We start from the raw sequence: 21,222 nt of genomic DNA, 5'->3' as shown, positions 1-21,222 counted from the left end.
TGTCCAAATTTGGTGTCCATTCATCCAGTGGTTTTTGAGTTATATTAATCCCACGAACGAACACTACATTTTTATTTATATAAATTATTTATATATTTATATATATACAATATATATATTTATATAGTTATATATATATATAATATTTATTTATATATTTATATAGATTATTTATATATTTATATAGATTATTTATATATTTATATAGATGTGTATATTATTATTATTATTATTATTATTATAACTTTATTTGTACCCCGCTAGCATCTCCCGAAGGACTCGATGCGGCTTACATAGGCCAAGGCCTCAAAACACAATACAACAATAAATACCTAAAGCAAATTAAAACAGTTAAGCAGTATGAACAACAAACAATAAACAATACATCAAGACATTATAAAACTGGGCGGGCCAGAGTAATGGGTACACTCATCTAATGCAGACTGAACTGCATGGAGCAGGATTATATGAGGCCCCATCGACATTGCCATATAGTCCAGTCCGAGTCCAGATTATCTGCTTTCAGAGTCCAGATTATCTGCTTTGAAGTGGATTATGTGCCAGTCTACATTGCCATATAATCCAGTTCAATCCGCATTATGGCAGTGAGAGGATACATCAGGCTTGTGAAGAGGAGCAGCAGAAGGAGCAACTCTGGTTAATGAAGGATGAAAGGACCCCAGGCAGGCCATTCACCCAATGCAGCCGGAGGGCTGGCGGTGTGGAAATGCACCTGCTGGCGTAATATTCCGCTCACAGGCATGATGAAGGCACCAAGGAGAGCGATGCCATTTTGGGAAGTAAGGCATAAATGCGAAGGCGGCGCCTGCCTTGTGGTGCCCCTCTTCCCCGCAGAAGCCTGGGCGGTGGGGCTGCTCTCAGACTCAGCTGTTTCCCATCACCCGCTTCTCCGGGCCCGCCCTGAGCGCCAACCTGAAGGAAGGAAGGAAACAGGGAGGGAGGAGGAACCGGCTTTTCCAGCTGGGCGCGCCATCGAGGCCCTGGGCACCTACCTGTACCTGCCTCGTCAGCGGGAGAGAAGAGAAGGAAGAGAGGGAGGAGGAGGAGGAGAAAGAGGGCAGGGCGGCAGTTGCTCCTCTCCTCCTCTGAGGCGACGGGCTCCCCTTGTCCTCGCCTCACTCGCTTTCCCCGCTGACAAATTTACCTCAGGCTTCGCGGCCTTCGCGGGGGGCTCCAGGTCTTCCACCGCCGGGAGCGTCACAATGCTTCCTCCGCCTCAGAAGGAGGAGGAGGAGGGCGGCTTTTTCCTCAGGCGGGGAGGAGCCTCCACTACCGCCGCCACCTCCACCTCCATCCCTGGGTGGTTTTTGTTGTCCTCCTTTTCTCTTTTCCGCCTGTTTTGTTTCTCCTCAGGCGGCTTGGAAAGAGAGAGAGAGCGCTCTCTCCCTTCAGCTCCCTTCAGCTCCTCAGAACCGCCTTGGCTTCCTGCTATTGTTCTCCCTCCGCGGAGATGGCACTGCGGCTTGGCAGCCCTCCCGCTTGCTGTGTTGTGCTTTTTCAGATATTGTGAATGAACTCAAGGACGGAGGAATAAAGGGGAAAGGTTGTGGAGTGACTGCCACCAGGCCTGTTCACCCCCCCTCCCCGAAATTTTTCAGGTTAAAAAAAAAACCTGGTTTACTCATGAATTTTAACTGGTTAACCAAATCCCCATGCTAAGTCTATGAGATGCAAAAAATTAAGAGTCCCTCCAGAACTGCAAACACTATCTCAAGCAAATATTGACAATTTATTCACACTGTCATTACTTGCAGCAATAGCAGATGTAGTGAAGCAACCAAGTTGGGGGGAGGGGGAGGGGTTGAATGCTCTCATTAAAGGTGATGGTACTCACCTCGATTGATGCTTTTGAACTGTGGTGTTGGAGGAAAGTTCTGAGAGTGCCTTGGACTGCGAGAAGATCCAACCAGTCCATCCTCCAGGAAATAAAGCCCGACTGCTCATTGGAGGGAAGGATACTAGAGACAAAGTTGAAGTACAGTACTTTGGCCACATCATGAGGAGACAGCAAAGCCTAGAGAAGACAATTATGCTGGGGAAAGTGGAAGGCAAAAGGAAGAGGGGCCGACCAAGGACAAGATGGATGGATGGCATCCTTGAAGTGACTGGACTGACCTTGAAGGAGCTGGGGGTGGTGACGGCCGACAGGGAGCTCTGGCGTGGACTGGTCCATGAAGTCACGAAGAGTCGGAGACGACTGAACGAATGAACAACAACACTCACCTTTAAGGCCTTGCATGGTCTGGGGCCAATGTACCTGAGGGACCGCTTCACAGAGATTCCTCCGTTCTGAGGACCAAGTTTTGTTGGAAATTCCCAGTGTCAAGACCTTGCATCTAACAGCAACCAGATGCAGAGCCTTCACAGCAGTGGCACCATCACTCTGGAATATTCTGCCACCTGAAGTCCGTGCCTTGCGGGACTTATCAGCTTTCCGCAGGGCATGTAAGCCATATCTGTTTTGACAGGCCTTTGATCTTTGATATTGCTGTTTTTAAATTGGTTTAAATTGCTTTTAAATTGTGTTTGATTTTAGCCTGTTCTTGTAAGCCGCTCCGAACCCCAGGGAAGTGGCGGCATATAAGTTTGAATAATAAATAAATAAATAAAGGAGGCCAGACTTGGTGAAGGTGGTTGACAGGGGCGGAGCTGCAGGCTATTGAAGGCTCCTCTGCCCCCTGCTGTGCTCTTTGCTTCAGCGTGAGCTAGGAGGCAGGTTTCAAACCCCCCCCCCAGCAAAAATTTCAACCCCCCCAAAATTTCAACCCCTCCCGAATTTTTTTTTCTGGCTACGGCCCTGGCTATATGGCCATGTTCAAGAGGCATTCTCTCCTGACGTTTCGCCTGCATCTATGGCAAACATCCTCAGAGGTAGTGAAGTCTGTTGGAACTAGGAAAATGGGTTTATATATCTGTAAAAGACCAGGGTGGGACAAAGGACTCTTGTCTACTGGAGCTAGGTGTGAATGTTTCAACTGACCACCTTGATTAGCATTTGATAGCCTGGCAGTGCCTGGAGCAGTCTTTTGTTGAGAGGTGATTAGCTGTCCATGATTGTTTTCCCTCTGCTGTTTTGCTGTTTTAATTTTAGAGTTTTTTAATACTGGTACCCAGATTTTGTTCATCTTCATGGTTTCCTCCTTTCTGTTGAAATTGTCCACATGCTTGTGGAATTCAATGGCTTCTCTGTGTAGTCTGACATGGTGGTTGTGAGAGTGGTCCAGCATTTCTGTGTTCTCAAATAATATGCTATGTCCAGGCTGGTTCATCAGGTGCTCTGCTATGGCTGACTTCTCTGGTTGAAGTAGTTTGCAGTGCCTTTCATGTTCCTTGGTTCGTGTTTGGGCAATGCTGCGTTTGGTGGTCCCTATGTAGACTTGTAGACCCACCAAGATCCACCAAGAAAATCCAACAAATGCTACGTTCAGCACAGGACAAGAGGGACCCTCTCACTTCTGCAGGAGTCTACCGTACACCATACAGCTGTGGACAAGTCTAGAGAAGATGGTGCCACCTATATATATAAAGTACATCTTTCAGTCTGTACCACAAAGGCTGTTGCTACATGAAATGGTCCTCTGTGATATCACTGGATTGACTGTTGATAACTGAAGCAGCCTTCTGTGATGTCAATGGGCAAGAGAGGTAACATGTGTATGAGGGAAGGGAGGAAGTAAGGGAAGAGAAAAAGGAGAGAAGGAAAGGGTAAGGGAGGTGGTGGAAAGAAGAAAGAGAAAAGGAAGAGAAAGGAAAGGGGAAAAGATATGAGAAGGCAAGAAATAGGGATGAAAGAAATGGGGAAGCAGCCTGACACCTAGGCAATGTGTACCTAGACTGACAGTTCTTTTGACCCTTCCTTTTTGCCCTAAATCTCATTTTTGTATCCTACCTGAGCTTGGAAGTGAGGGTTCACTAGTACTTGGAAGGGGAACCACTGAGAAATACAGTAAGCCCTTGGTATCCACTGGGATTTGGTTCCAGGATCCCCCATGAGTGCCAAAATCCGTGGATGCTCAAGTCCTATGATGTACAATGATGTAGTGAGACACCATATTATAAAATGGTAAAATCAAAATTTTCTTTTCGGATTAAAAAAAAATCAAGCTGTAGGTGGTTGAATCTGTGGAGACAGAGGACCAACTACACCAGGGGCTGTTGTCTATATTTCAGAAAAAGGAAACAGTAAAACACTTCTGAGTATTCCTTACCTAAGAAAAAAAATATGAATTTAATTAGGTTTGCTGTAAGTTTCATAGAACTTGAAGACATATACCAGGGCACCATCTACACTAACCATTTATTGCAGTTTAGTGCCATCTTCAAGTTGTGGCTGCCATACAGTGTATACCTACAAAAGCACACAAAAGCAAGCTCTTAATGTGTATAAGTGCTGTGTGGTTTGTGTAAATACCAACAGACTTCAAACTGGTTCTTGGATTTCCTATGTAATTATCTACACAGCAAAACCACTTTCTTCAATTCCGGTTTGGAACTGCATTAAATGGTCAGTGTAGGTAGGGCCACTGCTGGTGTTCCAATTGTTGAATCCTATTATTACTGCTTTTTTCTTAAATACAAAACAAAAGCAACTAAATGTTTCCCTTTGAGCCTTTCTAGACTTTTCAGCTTCAAATGGTACATGTTCTAATAATACTATCTTACATTTCTGCAACCTTTCTAGAGGAATTGTGACCTCTGATTTCACAATGGGTTGCAAACTGCCTCAGGAAGTTTAGTTTAGTGGTTCACTTGTGCAATTACTGTCTTCCTTTCTCTACCCAGTCTTTGTATAGTACATCGATTTCTTTGTTTAATTTTCCATGACTGATACACTATCTCATTTTTTCTTTCCTAAACAGCAAGAATAAAGCATTGAAATGAAAATTTAGTGAGTGCTTTTGAAAAGCAAAATCTCACAACTTAGGGTTAGTCATTTAATGCATTTATTGTATATATATAAGAACAATAACAATGTTATTTATTTGCACTCTGGATTTGATTCAATATCACAACCAGGTTTTCGTTATAGATCAAAATAGTCTTTATAACCCTGAACAGTGCAAACGTTTATGCTTACATTGTATTCCGCACTTAAATGTACCATTTCATGATTTACCATTCTTCTAACTCCTGTACTGTGAAGCAGTTTGTGTATGGTCATCCATCATGATAGTCTTTGGCCCAGTCAATACCATTTAAAGCAGTATCAAACTGGTATTAAAGAAAGGGGTTTTGCTGTGCAGATTATTACACTGGAAATCCTGGAACTAGTTTGAAGCTTGGATAGTGGTGACACAAACCACAAAGCACTGGGTGCACATGAAGGACTTTCTTTTCTGCACTTTTGTGTTGTCTGACCTCTGCATTTTGAACCTAGCTTTAAACTACATTGAATGCTATGTGTAGATGGACACTTTGATTTCCATAGAGTTAAGCAATCACACTGCTACCATATTATTCCTCAGAGAATCTTATTCTGTGTCTACGTTGACTAAATAAAACATACCCACCTCTAACCTGCTGTGATCTGTCTGGACAATGTGTGGCCAGTTCCATCGCAAACATAAGAAGAACCACAGGTTTCTCTAAGGCTTCCAGGAAACTCCAGAGTAACCCCCAATGTTTTTGATATCTGAAAAGCTGGATTGGGCTGAATCTGGCACCATCTGGTATCCACACGCCACAAAAATCTAGTTTCACCAGCCAAAACCCACTGCCTGGCAAAGTCTTGCTGGTGATATTGAGTCTGGTGATCATATGCTGGGCTCCCTATTGTGACCTCACAAGAAGCGATCTCACCAGCAAGGGGAGATGTTTCTGACTTGTAAAACAGCAGCTGTGGCTGTGGCCCCTACAAGAGCAGGACACTATTACCAGTAACTCTTTTGACCTGGCTGGTTGTGTGGATAGCACAATGACGCCGGGGCACTTACACATCAGCAGATGTGAACTCTCTGGATCTCATAACATGAAAGTGGGGAAAAGCGGATGGATCTGTCTTCTTTCATTCCCTGCTGTCAATGCCCACTTCTATCTAGTTTCCCTCCACCTTCTGTCACTTCTCTCCATCTTCCCTTCATTCCCTGCGCTGCCACAATGGAGTCCCATGGGCAACAACCGGAGGTGGCTTTGTGTGATGTGATGGCCTCTGTGGGGCTCCATTTTGGCGGTGCAGAGAAACTGGTAGAAGATTGTGTGAGATGAGGTCGTTTGTGGTGTATTTGGGGCAACTCTGGAGCAAACTACTCTGTGCTACTTCATTTGGTGTACACACAGACATATACATGCCGGATCATGAAACTGAAGACTCTGCTATCCATGGAAACTCTCTCCACATGAATCAGGATTGATTTTCTAGAATTCCAAGGTTTATGGAGAATCTTTAAGAATAGCAGAGGATCGCTTTTCCAGATACGATGTCTTTTGTATCTAGAAGACAGTACATTTTATGTGTAAGGAGCTCATATACACCCTGTCTTTGTGCATGTTCACTACATGGACATTTCTGATAGCTGAAAAGAGCTGCTGCTAGTTGCTTCTTTGTCTGAAAATAATGTCATTGTTCTGGGTGTATTTGAGTTAATCTCCTTAAGACAAAAATACCTTGTTTAAAGTATAAGAATGTGCTAAGTGCTCCATAAGAAACCTTTTAATGTAGATGAGAAATGTTTGTACCTGTGTGAATGTGAACTCTCAAAAGCATATAGGATGTGACCGCTTATCAGTGTACACACTCGTAGATTTCAGTGGTGTCGTTGTATATACCTAATATTTTCTGGATAAAGGTCAATCAGTTTGGTTCAGGCTCTGACATAGTTAGAGGAAACCAATTGAAATCTGTGAGACTAAGTCCTATTAATTTAGGTGCATCTCTAAGGATGACAAAGCCTATTCTGATTGAACTGCATGACTCCAAGGTTTTGCTTTTTTTCTACCTCTCATCTCTGTAATTGACATCAATTGCTCCTTTTAATGCTTCTCAGTAGAGTTTCCTTTCCAGAAATTTGCCACCAATTTTGTTCACTGTTGAGGTTGCTCGGGAAAATGACCTAATTCCATGGGAAAATTGCAAGGTATGTTGTAAAGTATGTAATAAATATACTTGCAATCCGTCAACACCATTCCTGTGATTGCTGTGCTTTAAAAATACTATGCTATTTTCGTTATATGTGTCTGAGAACAAAGTTCAGATGCAGTGACTTTTCTGTCTCTTCAAACTTCTCCTTTCTTTTTATTTGACTTAATGAAATGTAATGTTACAAAGAGTAAAACAAAACGAGGAGAAAGAATATTATTAGCTGGGAATAATCATATGATGCATCCACACTGTGTAATTAATGCAGGTTCACACCACTGTAACTTCTATGGTTCAACGCTATGAGATCCTGGGACTTGTAGTCATACAAGGTCTTGACCCTTATCTGCCAAAGTGTTAAGCTTCACCAAACTACAACTCCCAGGACTCCATTGCATTGATCCATGTCTATTAAAGGGCTATTAAACTAGATTTATTCTACTATGTAGATGAACTCTTAGTCACTAGATTACATTAAATCAGTATTCTGCAGCAAACATGAATGACTTGTATGCCTACAGTGCAATAAGGGTCTTTGGACCATAATAAAATGCTGGCGCTGCAGTTGTTGTTGAATGACTTGATGTGAAACCATATCTGGGGAACAGGGACTTACCTGGGCAAGGACTGGGCTGTTCAGATTTAATATTGTCTCACTGCATCCATGAAACCATATGGCTTCTGCTTTCAACCCATGTTCCTCCAACAAAAAGTAATAAAAGCACACACACACACACGCACAAATATGTCTGTATCACAAGGCTTTTGCTAGGTGAAGTGGCCCTCTGTGATGGGGGGAAAAATTGACGGGTGTATGAGGGCAAGGGAAGAAGGAAGGAAAGTTCCATAAAGAGAGCTATGCTACCATTGAGGCATTGTGAGGTAGGCCCTCTCAGAGCTGGAGAAGGGAGAAAGAGTAAAGGAAGGAAGGAAGGAAGGAAGGAAGGAAGGAAGGAAGAAGTGAGGGGTGGAGGGAAGAAAGGAAAAGGGGGAAAGGAAGGAAGAGAAAGAAAAGGGGAAAGGGTATGAGGGGAGGAAAAGAGAAAGAAGGGATGAAAGCAGCACCCCCTCTGAAATCCAGACAACACCAGGGTATATATGCTAGTGATTTATGTTTAAATGGGCATTTTTCTTCGAAACAAGGTGCATACCTTCCAGACAAGAAAAAATGGTGCTCTTACCATTTAGAAGGGTGGCAATGCCACTTTTTCACAAGAGTAGTGCAGGGTGGCAACAGAGGCAGGGGAGTCAGATCAGACTGAAATAATATATATGGAGCTTGATGTGGCCCTTGATTTGCCCACCTTTGTGTTAAGAATGAAGCAGAGTTTCTCAATCAACAGGTGTATTGGCAGTCTGGCTAGGGCAATCTAAAAGAATTCACCAAGATGTTTCACCCTGTGGATCCACCATATAAAAATAATGTGTGACCCAGTACAATCACATTGACTCCAATCTGATTCCAAGCATCAGTTCGCAGAAGCTCACACAAATTTGCAGTAGCATTTGGCATCTGTCAACATAGTCTCACTGGATCAGATGTTCCTTCTTCCATCTGGGTACATCCACAGGTTTAACCCATGTGGAAATTCTGTTACCCTGAACGTGCGTCATAGAAGATCACAGAACTATTGTTTAGGCAGGATATGTTGATCGATCGATCTATCCATAGATAGACAGACAGACAGACAAATAGATGGCAGGTTATAAGATCAGTCAGTTAATAGTTTGAATATCGTTTAATTTTTGTCCCCCCCCCCCCTTTTTTTTTTTAGTAAAGGAGGTCATGCTCTAAACTTCAGCTGGTAAAACCTAAATTTGATTGTTAGGCCTACACAGTAAAAACTTATTTATTCTTTTCCCAATTTTACAATTGAAAATATTAAAGACAGATTTGTTTTCTAATATTGACGGGTGCATTTGTGGGTTTTTAAAATCATATGGAGTCTTGATTATAATGGTTGTTTGTTTTTTTAAAAAAATAGTAACAATTATATAAAATTGATTAAATGCCTCATGATTAATCTATTCAGACTTGTTTGGTAGGTTCACAAGTGTACAATCTAGGTTATTATGCCCTAAAATTTTGAGAAATATTCTCTTTTGCCTCTATCTATCTCTTGAGAGCAAGTTATTTGGTGGGTTGCTAAGTGTTTATTTAGGAGTCTCTTTATCTGCTGAGAGTGTCGCCCTCTGCCCTGCTGAGGAACAGCACTTGTTTAAAGAATAAAAAGCTGTATTTTGTCTGCTGAGAAGCTGCCAATTGATGTGGAAAATGGTCTTTTCAACTCTGTTTCTAAGTATAAGTATTGCTTGTTATCTTGTGCACCTTTGCTGAATTGGGGAAAGTGTCTGCAATTTTATCTGTGACCAACAACATTGTTATTTTGCAAAATGTGGATCAATCTCCTATACAGAACTAAGGCAATTTCTCTCCATGAAAGTACAGAGATCACTTGGCACAGAAGACATCTCGACTCTCATATATAATCATGATTGTTCCTTTCCCATATAAAATATTTATTATTTCTCCTCCAATTGCCTCTTATGGTTTAAATTTTCTGGTTCCCTGGAAGAGAAAAAGGGAGCACCTGACCTAGTCAATTTGCTCTTCGGAAAACTATTGAAACTATACTATGTAAGACACAGACCTCCAAACAGAGTATTTTTGGCAATGCTATGAGGAAGCTTTTAAATATATGAAGATGACATATTTAACAAAAAAGGGTTAAATTTATAAATGGCAAAAAAGAAAAATAATCGGTTGATGTGGATTGCTGAAAGATCTGTTAGAATTGACATTGCTAATCTACACAAGGGGGTGTCAGTGGGGTCACCAAAGAACCATAAGAAAACACAGTATTTTCTTTTGGTCATGGGGGTTCTGTGTGGGAAGTCTGGCCCAATAATATCGTTGGTGGGGTTCAGAATGCTCTTTGATTGTAGGTGAACTATAAATCCCAGCAACTATAACTCCCAAAATGTCAAAGTCTATTTCCCCTAAATTCCACCAGTGTTCACATTTGGGCATATTGAAAATTTGTGCCAAGTTTAGTACAGATCCGTCATTGAGTCCATAGTGCTCTCTGGATGTAGGTGAACTACAACTCCAAAACTCAAGGTCAATGCACACCAACCCTTCAGTATTTTGTGATGGTCAAGTTTGTATGCCAAGTTTGGTTCAATTCCATCATTGGTGGAGTTCAAAATGTTCTTTGATTGTATGTGAAAAATCCCAGCAACTACAACTCTCAAATGAGAAAATCAATCCCCTTCCCCCAGCCTCGCCAGTATTCAAATTTGGGCGTATAAGGTATTTGTGACAAATTTTGTCCAGTGAATGAAAATACATCCAGCCTATCAGATATTTACATTTTGATTCTTAACAGTTGCAAAATTACAGTTATGAAGTAGCAACGAAAATGATTTTATTCTTGGGAGTCACCACAAGATGAAGAACTGTATTAAGGGGTCACGGCAGTAAGAAGGTTGAAAACTACTGATCTAAATTATTTGATAAGTGGGGTATCTGCAGTACACAGGTGCATCTGTCTCATATTGCTTTGGCTACTATAGCTTTGCATTACAGAACCCTGGGATTTCCAGTTTGGGGAGGAGGCACTGAGGTTATTCTGTATATAGGCACGGATGTTCTTTAATAAGGATATATAAGTTTCTCTCCAAATGATAAATGTTAAGATTCTATGTGGTAGAGCCATTGCAATTAAAATTGTATGATATTGATGTTACTTTGTGGCAATAAAGTGTCATCAGATCAGTGCCCCGTTAATATGACCCTAGAGGTGGACTCTCCATAATGTGGAGATGAGATAGAATACTTTTAAGGGAAAGCAGATCAGGGCATAAGGTTCTGTGATAACATATGCCATAGACATGGATTTACCAGAAACTATATGATACTATACAATTATATAGAACATCATGGTTTTTTAAAGATAAGTGCTCCAGTAATTGTTACTGTGTGGTTCATACACTAAACAGCACTTTGTCTATCAAGACTGATGAGAGCCTCACCCACATAAGAGCCTGAATAGGAACATTTTTAATACTGCCTTTTTTGAAGATGTAATATTATAATGACATAATAATACCAATCCATGATTATAGCATTTTAGCTTATCGGTAGAGTACATAGTTTCCATGCAAAAGATCCCAAATACATATAGTCTCTAGATAGGACAGCTAAATTATAAAGAGGGTGTGCAGCAATCAGAGATTCTGATTAAGAAGCTAAGACATAAATGGCTTGGAGAAAAACAACAACCTCTAAATGCTTTATTATAGGAACTCCATTCTAAGAGCCCTTCTATACTGTCCTTATATTCCAGGATGTGATCCCAGGTTATACAACAACAACAACAAAATTGTGTTTATATACCGCTCTGTCTCCCCGAGGGGACTCAAAGCGGTTTCCAAGTAACATCATCAATACATACAGAGTAAACAACATAAACATAAAATTAACAAAACAATATAAGCATAAAATTGTATCAGCAGTGCATATATATTAAAAGTAATTCTGCTTATTCAAGGCAATTTAAAAGGCTGGGCCCAGGCTAGTGCAAGCTCAAAATTTCTAGGGGACCCGGGAAATTAAGTGCAGTGCTATAGCAGGTAACGACAATGACGGGTACGGTCTATGGCTGAATAAGTCTCTACTGCCATAAAATCTGGGATAAGCAGATAATCTGGGATCAGATCTTGGGATATAAGGACAGTGTAGAAAGGAATGCACTATTCTAGGAATATTGCTATGGATGGTGTGCTAAGCTGGGTTAAATCCTTGTGCTGGCAGGACTGAAGACAGACAGGTAGCAGGTTCAAATCCGGGGAGAGCGCAGATGAGCTCCCTCTATCAGCTCCAGCTTCACAAGCGAGGACACGAGAGAAACCTCCCCACAGGGATGGTAAAAATATCAAAACATCCAAGTGTCCCCTAGGCAACGTCCTTGCAGACAGCCAATTCTCTCACACCAGAAGCGACTTGCGGTTTCTCAAGTTGCTCCTGTCATGAACCCCCCCCCCCTATTTTAGAATGAAGGAATTGCTGAGACAGAACTGGTAGAAAAATAAGAGATATAAAAAACATCTTGAATAGTATCCCTTTACATCATGGAGGAGTCAGGCTATGTAGACAAGGAGAGACACTTTGGGTAGCTCAGACTATCTTATCCCATGACGACTGTCCTCTTGGGACATTCTTGACTTCTCAGTTCTAAGTGTTGTTGCATCTCTGATTCTACATAGTTACCTCTGTGTCTTATAAAAGTTCATCTGCCAGAATAATATTGTGCTCAATTGGCGAAGAGATAGTTTAGGAACTATAGCATTTAGCCCAGTGGAATTAACTGGAGGCTTGCTTTGCTCAGTTAAATTATTATCTCTTGTTATATAATGCCTCTTTGTAATTATAATTGCTACTCAGCTTGTGATTACAAAGGCCTTGCATTACAAACGCCTCCTCCTAATTATAAATAATCATCTTTCCATCATTGGCATTTTCAATTAAGATTTAATACTTTGCAGCTATATTTTGCTTCCCTTTATGGTATTCATTAGAAGACCTTATACTTTCCAAATCCCACTCCACTGAAGGTAATTATATTAGATCAATACAGCGATGTTCCATGGATTTTATTACCATTGCTCATCAGAAAAGACTTCAAATATGCATCTTTAAATAAGGCCTACATTACCCAACTCTAGTGACCATTAATAAGCTGTTGATCTAAGACTTTTATTCTGTGATTGAAATTTCTATTGAAGGCACCTTTGAGAGAAAGAGATGCCGAAAGAGCATTCAGTTGTAATGAGTGGCTATCCTGAATACAGAAACAGTCAAGTGGGTCTTGCAGTTTGCTTTTTGAAGAAGGATACCACTTACAGATCTGAACAGCCCTGCTATTTCCTTGGATTATGTTAACAGCTAACATACAGGCAGTCCTTTCAGTTAGCAAACTATTACCTCTGGTGTGCAGGGATATGTTCACAAATGGGACATGGGAATCATCAGCTACAGAATCATAAAGTCATAGAGGTTTAATCTAGATTGGTTCAAACATGGGTAAGTTTTACCATAAATTTCTTTGAGTTTTGCCAGATTTTGCTGGTGGGTGGCACATCACATCCTCTTGTTCCATTGGGGAGAGGGTGTGGGTGGTTTTGGATCACCACTGTGGCATTTTCACACAATGATTCTACTTTAACTGCCATGGCAACAACCTATGCAATCCTGGATTTTGTAGTTTGGTGATGTACTAGTATTCTAAATAAAAATGCCTAAACTCAATGTTATGGATAATACATAAAGTGGAATCATAGTGTATTCACAGTTTAGTGTGAAAGAGCTCTAGAGCAGGGGTCCTCAAACTAAGGCCCGAGGGCCAGATATGACCCTCCAAGGTCATTTACCCGGCCCTCACTGAGGGTCAACCTAACTCTGAAATGACTTGAAAGCACACAACAACAACAACAACAACAATCCTATCCCATCAGTGAAAAACAGGCCCACACTTCTCATTGAAATACTAATAAGTTTATATTTGTTAAAAGTGTTCTTCGTTTTACTTATTGTATTGTTTTTAATTGTTTTTGCACTACAAAGATATGTGCAGTGTGCATAGGAATTCATTTATGTTTTGTTTTCAAATTATAATCTGGCCCTCCAACAGTTTGAGGCACTGTGACCTGGCCCTCTGTTTAAAAAAATTGGAGATCCCTGCTGTAGAGAATAGAAGGAGATTTTTTTTAAAAAATCCAAAACATCTCAAAGTTAAAAAGGAAATGTTATCTGCTCCCAGAAATTACCAGAAATGTGATGTGAGGATAGATAGATAGATAGATAGATAGATGGATAGATGGATAGATGGATAGATGGTAAGTAGTATTGCGCAGCAAGCAGATCTTAGCCACGTCTCATGTACAAGACTCACAGATACGAGTAGAAATGAACAGAAAAATCTTTACTCTTACTAGCAGAGATGAAACACAAACTTGCAATGTTGCATACAAAAAACAAACAGTGCAAGAAACTTACATAGTCTTTGTAAGTAACACAAAATAAGGCATCTTCATCTTAAGTCAAATGAGAAAGCAAAACATAAACCATGAGCAAACAGCTATTCCACCATAGCCTCCTTTAGAGCAGCACAACGGCTTCACTCCAACCTGCTCCTCAGAGCAAAGCCTCCTCAGAGAAAAAGCTCTCCAGAACTGTATTCTTTAGTTATACCCTATCGGGTGTAGTCCAAGATTGCTGGTTGACCTACATTACCAGCTGTCCATAATAATTACCATCATACATTTTTTCTTCAACACTCATACACTTGGTTCTGTTACAACTTATTGTAAAAGATAGATGTCTTGAGAACAACAGCAACAAAGAGCACCCTGTTGACACATTTGCATAATCTGGAGGACCCCAGAGTTGAAAGGGACCAAATGGCTATCTAGTCCAATTCCCTACCCTATATGAATCTACTGCTAAAGCTCCCCAAGTAGCTAAAGCGACTATGTAATTTGTTTTAAAAAAACCTTCTAGTGGAGTTTACCAGCTCCTGTCAAACAACCTAGGCCCCTTTCACACAGCTGAATTGGATCACCACTGTGGCATTTTCACACAATGATTTTACTTTAACTGCCATGACAACAACCTATGCAATCCTGGATTTTGGCAGTGTGGACTCAGATATCCCAGTTCAAAGCAGATATTGTGGGATTTTCTGCATTGATATTCTGGATTATATGGCTGTGTGGAAGGGCCCCCAGAATCTTTTTTATTTTTTTGTAATTTGATTCACTTACTTTAAGCCCTACCCTCTGCAAACAAGTTTTTTTTATTAGCTGCATGACAGCCTTTCAGATATTCAAAGGTAACTATCATATTACCTTTTGGTCTTCCCCAGACTAATCTGCCCAACTCCCTCGAGGCCCTTCCACACAGCCATATAGTCTGGGTTCCGGGTTTTAGCCTGCGACTTTTGGACTCTTGCTTGCTGAGGTGTTCCTGTGAGTATCTCTGTAGATCTTAGGAAGCTATTTCTTGATTTAAGGTGTTGACGTGCTGGCTGATATTCGAACAGAGGGTGGGCTGGAGATGTCATTACAGGCTACTTCCCGACGGATGTCAGGTGGTGCAATACTGGCTAAACAGTATAATTTCTCCAGTGGTTTAGAGTGTAGACATCATGTGATAATGCGGCATGTTTCTTTAAGAACCACACCCACTGTTTTAATGTGGTGAGATGTATTTCACACTGGGTATGTGTATTCAGCAGCAGAGTAGCAAAACGCAAGTGCAGATGTCTTCACTGATAACACTGAAATATAACTGCTTGTGTTCTCAGGCTAGAAATAATACTAGATGGGAGCAGAATGCAAAAAAAGGGTTTGCACCAATGATGCATCCAGTGGAGTATGTAATTATTACATGAAGAGACAACAGCAGCACTAGGAGTGATTTGGCTCAGAATGATGAAGTACTATAGCAGACTGTAAGCAGAAAAGATAGGAGCAAACCTAGTAGCGTAGGAAAATGCCTTCTAATAGACCAGATAATTTATTTATTTATTTATTTGCTGCATTTGTTGACCGCCGTTCTCAGCCCTAGGGCGACTCACGGCGGTGTACAACATATAAAAGACAATTTACAATAAAGCCATAGCGAAAAAACCAACATATCACTAATACACAGTCATATAATTACACTAAAATAATCCGCTCCGTCTTATCGTAGAATCATAACCAATCTCGTAATCCATATTCCGTTCCAGTTGTCATTACCAGTTAATGTAGCACTCAGTTAAATGCCTTCTCAAATAGCCATGTCTTTAGGCTCTTACGGAAAGACATAAGGGAGGGCGCCTGTCTGATGTCAACAGGGAGGGTGTTCCACAGCCGGGGGGCCACCACCGAGAAGGCCCTCTCTCTCGTCCCCGCCAGACGTGCCTGTGAAGCAGGCGGGATCGAGGGAAGGGCCTCCCCAAACGATCTCAAGGCCCTCGTGGGCTCATAGGCCGAGATGCGGTCCGAAAGGTATTTTGGGCCGGAACCGTTTAGGGCTTTGTAGGATAACACCAGCACCTTAAATTGGGCCCGGTAGCAGATCGGCAGCCAGTGGAGCTGGAACAACAAGGGCGTTGTATGCTCCCTGCGTCCCGCTCCTGTTAGTAACACTAGCTGAAGCTTCCGGGCCGTCTTCAAGGGCAGCCCCACGTAGAGAGCGTTGCAGTAGTCAAGGCGGGATGTGACCAGAGCGTGTACCACCGTGGCCAAGTCAGACTTCCCAAGGTACGGGCGCAGCTGGTGCACGAGCCTGAGCTGTGCAAATGCTCCCCTGGTCACCGCTGAAACCTGGGGATCCAGGCTCAACGATGAATCCAGGATCACACCCAAGCTGCGAACCTGCGCCTTCAAGGGGAGTGCGACCCTATACCCTGCCTGGCCTTGCGACTGACCAGGAGTACCTCTGTCTTGTCTGGATTTAATTTCAGTTTGTTCGCCCTCATCCAGACCATTACAGCGGCCAGGCACCGGTTCAGGACCTCGACAGCCTCCTTAGTAGCAGGTGGGAAGGAGTGACAGAGTTGGACATCATCTGCGTACAGATGACACCGCACCCCGAAACTCCGGATGATCTCACCCAGCAGCTTCATGTAGATATTAAACAGCATGGGGGACAATATAGAGCCCTGTGGAACCCCACAGGTCAAAGGCTGTGGTGTTGAACAGGAGTCCCCCAATAACACCTTCTGGGTACGACCCTCCAGAAATGACTGGAGCCACTGCAGAGCAGTGCCCCCAAGACCCATTTCCGCAAGGCGCCCCAGAAGAATACCGTGGTCGACGGTATCGAAGGCCGCTGAGAGGTCCAGGAGCACCAACAGGGACACACTCCCCCTGTCTAGCTCCCGGCGCAGATCATCCACTAAGGCGACCAAGACCGTCTCGGTACCATGTCCCGGTCTGAAACCAGACTGTGCCGAATCTAGATAATCCGTGTATCTCAAGAATACCTGGAGTTGTGAGGCCACCACGCTTTCCATGACTTTGCCCAAGAAGGGGAGATTGGAAACAGGCCGAAAGTTGTCAAATTTAGTGGGGTCCAGTGATGGTTTCTTCAACAGCGGTTTTATAATAGCTTGTTTTAAGCTCGCTGGAATCTTGCCTTCCTGAAGGGAGGCATTAACCACCACCGTTACCCACTCAGCCAATCCCCCTCTGGCCTCCTTCAGAAGCCAGGATGGGAAGAAGACTGAAGTTTTTTTAAAAAAATACTTTAGTATCTTAAAGTATTTTAAACAAAATAGTTTAACAGTTAAAAATTATAAAATGGCCGATATTACTTTTTAAAATATATTTTACTTTATTTTTTAAAAATACATGAATTTGAAGCAAGATACTATAGAAAATCCAGACACAGCATACATCTAGTCTTGTGGATAGAATAAATCGAGGTAATTGATGCTCTCTTTATTTATGTTGGATTTTAAGTCAGTTTAATCCTGATATATTTTTAGATTTTTTTTTAGATTTCTGAATTTTGTGATTATACTGAGCCTCTTATTTTTATTATTTCAGAATTGATCTGTGCCTTTATTGCATATGTCTCTGATTGTTGAGAGCTCTAGGGCAAGTGATCAATGTTATAAATAACTAACTAAACTTGGCCACGCTTCGGTGTGGCTCATTCTGATATGAAATGAATGAGACAGTAAATAAAAGTATTGTTACTAACAGAGATTCAGATGATTCAATTCATTTACCCGGTCTTGTGTTGCTATGTCTAAGTGGAATGAAAGGACAGGAAAGGAAAAGAGGTTTTTTTTTACCATAAATAATTTTTATTGTAAAACTAGTTGATTGACTACAATTTTGGTTTGTCTGTTTTCTGCATAAACACAAAGATCAGATGGTTTACCGAGTGGAGCATGCAACATCTAATTGTCCATGTGAGAACCAATTGTTTTCTAAATTCAAACTGCACACTTGCAAAGATTGCCCCTGTGCTTTGTTGATAATCATAGCGAATACAAGGCGTACTGGAAATTGAAGTTGTTTGAACTCAAATGCCATGTCGTTCTGAATGAGTGGTATTCTGGAAGTAGTATGTCTTCACCTTTATGAAGTCCATTCAGAATTGTTGCTTCAATTAGATTGTTCATTTTTTTTTAAAAAAAAACCAACTACTAATTGTGCACCATTGCATAACTTTGGCTGATTGATGTTTTGGAGTAATATAACGGGCACTCCAATTTTAAAATTTAGAATGCATGATGGTAGTCTGGAAACTTCGAGAGAATTAGAAATTCAGTTGGAAAATTCACTGCCAATGGATTTGTATGTCATTGTTTCACCTGCAATTTTGTTTAAAATGATGTTGTTCATCTCATGTCCGTCAACATTTTTGGCCACTTAAATGGCTATTTCACTCAACCATGCTTGATTTTGATAATTTGTTTCAATATTTTGGAAAACTTTGTCTACCAATTCTTGTTTTGATTGCATGATGTTGCAGAAATTACATGTGAAGGTGATTTTTTTTCCTGTTTCTGGATTTGTACTGCAGTGCCACTCATAATATGGCTGGCGAAACCACGGGCGCTCAAAATCCCAAACACATTGCCTTCTCCTGTAGCATCCATTCACACCTCAGCTTTTATTTCTTATACTGCTGAGGTGAAATGATAGCTGCTCTGTGATTGGTTGGTATTTCTTATTTGGCTGAGGTAAAAGGAAAGCTGTGCTGTGATTGGCTGTTATTACTTCTATTGCTGAAGAAAATTGGAAACGATTGGTTGCTAGAGCTCAGTTTTCTTTTCTTATATTGCTGAAGTAAAATAAAAGCTAGGCTGTGAGTGGTTGCTTTGGGCATCATAGATTCCACTTCGTCTATTCTGCTAGTTTTACTCTAAATACACACATGTATTCAAATGCACAGTTGTGTCAATATTTCATTTTACTATTAAAACACACATTTATTGGAATGGAATGTTGTGTCAAAATGTCAAGTCAATTGACTGAATACTTTTCGAGTTTTGTGAGCACAAATATAAGCAGGTCGAGATTTTATATATAAAGATAATATATATAAGGCCAATCTATTATCTCCATTATCTTTGTGTCAATGTATGATGACTCCAAGAATTTAATTGGGGTTCTCAGACAAGGAATACTCAAAATTGTTTGCCATTGCCGTCCTCTGAAATAGACCCTACAGCACCTGGTATTCATTGGTAGTGCCCTTCCAAGTACTAACCAGTACCTACTGGGTGTCCAAAAGCAGATGTGATTGGGTTCTTTACAAATATTTAGGCCCCTTGTTAGTAACAGTGTTTCCTGAAAAATACTGGCTTACTGCCAATGGCATCTTAAGCGTTATCTCTTTGAATTCTTTTAACTGTGGTTAAGGGAGATAGTTAGATATTTTCCATATTACTAGTTATGTATGTGCTTATTTATTTATTTCATAAAACATTAAAATTAAAATTAAAATGTGGTTAGGGAACCAGATCTTCAAACTGTAATATCCAGCCCTCTTTCTGTATTCTGTGCCAACAAAGGATTTAACCCCAAAGTCCATGAAATGCTGTTTGTATGCAGCAACAGTGACACCTGGTGGCTATTTGAATTCATCACATTCTTGCATCGTATAAATGATAAAGCAGTGGTTCTCAACCTTTCTAATGCCACGACCCCTCATGTTGTCGTGATCCCCAACCATAACATTATTTTTGTTGCTACTTCACAAGTGCAATTTTGTTACTGTTAGGAATCCTAATGTGCAGGATGTATTTTCATTCACTGGATAAAATTTGGTACAAACACCCAATACACCCAAATTTGAATAATGGTGGGGTTGGGAGGGGGATTGATTTTGTCATTTGGGAGTTGTAGTTGCTGGGATTTATAGTTAAGCTACAATCAGATGACCCAGTTCAAAGCAGATATTGTGGGATTTTCTGCCTCGATATTCTGGGATACAGGGCTGTGTGGAAGGCCCCTAAGGCCCCTTCTACACCACCATATTAAATCCAGATTATCTACTTTGAACTGGATTATATGGCAGTGTAGACTCATATAATCCAGTTCAAAGCAGATAATCTGGATTATCTGTTTCGGTAATCTGGATTAAATGGCAGTGTAGAAAAGGCCTTAGGGCCCTTCCACACAGCCCTATATCCCAGAATATCAAGGCAGAAAATCCCACAATATCTGCTTTGAACTGGATTATCTGAACTGGGTCATTCACATAATGTGGAATTTTCTGCCTTGATATTCTGGGATATAGGGCTGCGTGGATGGGCCCCTGGACACTGGCAACACAGGCTAACTCATAGATGCTCATGAGGTCTGCTATTCCTATATATCTCTAAATAATTCCAGTCTGTGATTTATTTATTTATCGTGTCATCAGCAACCATTGTATTACAATTCCAACAGAGCAAAACAAACACAGAGATTAAAAGGAAAAAGAAGAAAAAAGAAAAAAGAAAAAGAAAAAAAAAACCACACAGATTTTGTAAATTTGGTATTTGGTTAAATGTCCTTTGACCAGTATCTGGCCACTTGGAGTGCCTCTGGTGTTGCCGCAAGAAGGTCCTCCATCGTGCATGTGGCAGGGCTCAGGGTGCATTGCAGCAGGTGGTCAGTGGTTTGCTCTTCTCCGCACTCGCATGCCGAGGATTCCACCCTGTAGCCCCATTTCTTAAGATTGGCTCTGCATCTCGTGGTGCCAGAGCGCAATCTGTTCAGCGCCTTCCAAGTCGCCCAGTCTTCTGAGTGCCCAGGGGGGAGTCTCTCATCTGGTATCACCCATGAATTGAGGTGCTGGGTTTGGGCCTGCCACTTTTGGACTCTCGCTTGCTGGGGTGTTCCAGCGAGTGTCTCTGTAGTTCTAAGAAAACTATGTCTTGATTTAAGTCGTTGACGTGCTGGCTGATACCCAAACAGGGGATGAGCTGGAGATGTCTCTGCCTTGGTCCTTTCACTATTGGCTGCTACTTCCCGGCGGATGTCAGGTGGTGCAATACCGGCTAAGCAGTGTAATTTCTCCAGTGGTGTGGGTCGCAGACACCCCGTGATAATGCGGCATGTCTCATTAAGAG

At 41.4% G+C, this 21,222-nt stretch overlaps 1 protein-coding gene across 3 annotated transcripts in view; it reads right to left on the bottom strand.

Annotated features, from left to right (window-relative positions):
- ICA1 (islet cell autoantigen 1) overlaps nucleotides 1-1,529 on the bottom strand; it is a 55,851-nt gene extending 54,322 nt beyond the window's left edge. The window contains exon 1 of one of the 3 annotated variants that reach the window (XM_060782197.2): nucleotides 1,166-1,529. The gene's annotated coding sequence lies outside the window, so the exon portion shown is untranslated. Of the gene's footprint in view, nucleotides 1-1,013 lie in introns of all 3 variants that reach the window. The other 2 variants (XM_060782196.2, XM_060782195.2) reach the window with 2 other exon arrangements.
- Nucleotides 1,530-21,222: the final 19,693 nt, after the last annotated feature.

This window comes from Anolis sagrei, chromosome 6, assembly GCF_037176765.1.
Source record: "Anolis sagrei isolate rAnoSag1 chromosome 6, rAnoSag1.mat, whole genome shotgun sequence".
Taxonomy (NCBI): domain Eukaryota; kingdom Metazoa; phylum Chordata; class Lepidosauria; order Squamata; family Dactyloidae; genus Anolis; species Anolis sagrei.
The sequence above is the reverse complement of the archived record's forward strand: the minus strand, read 5'-3'. Positions and strand labels throughout refer to the sequence as shown.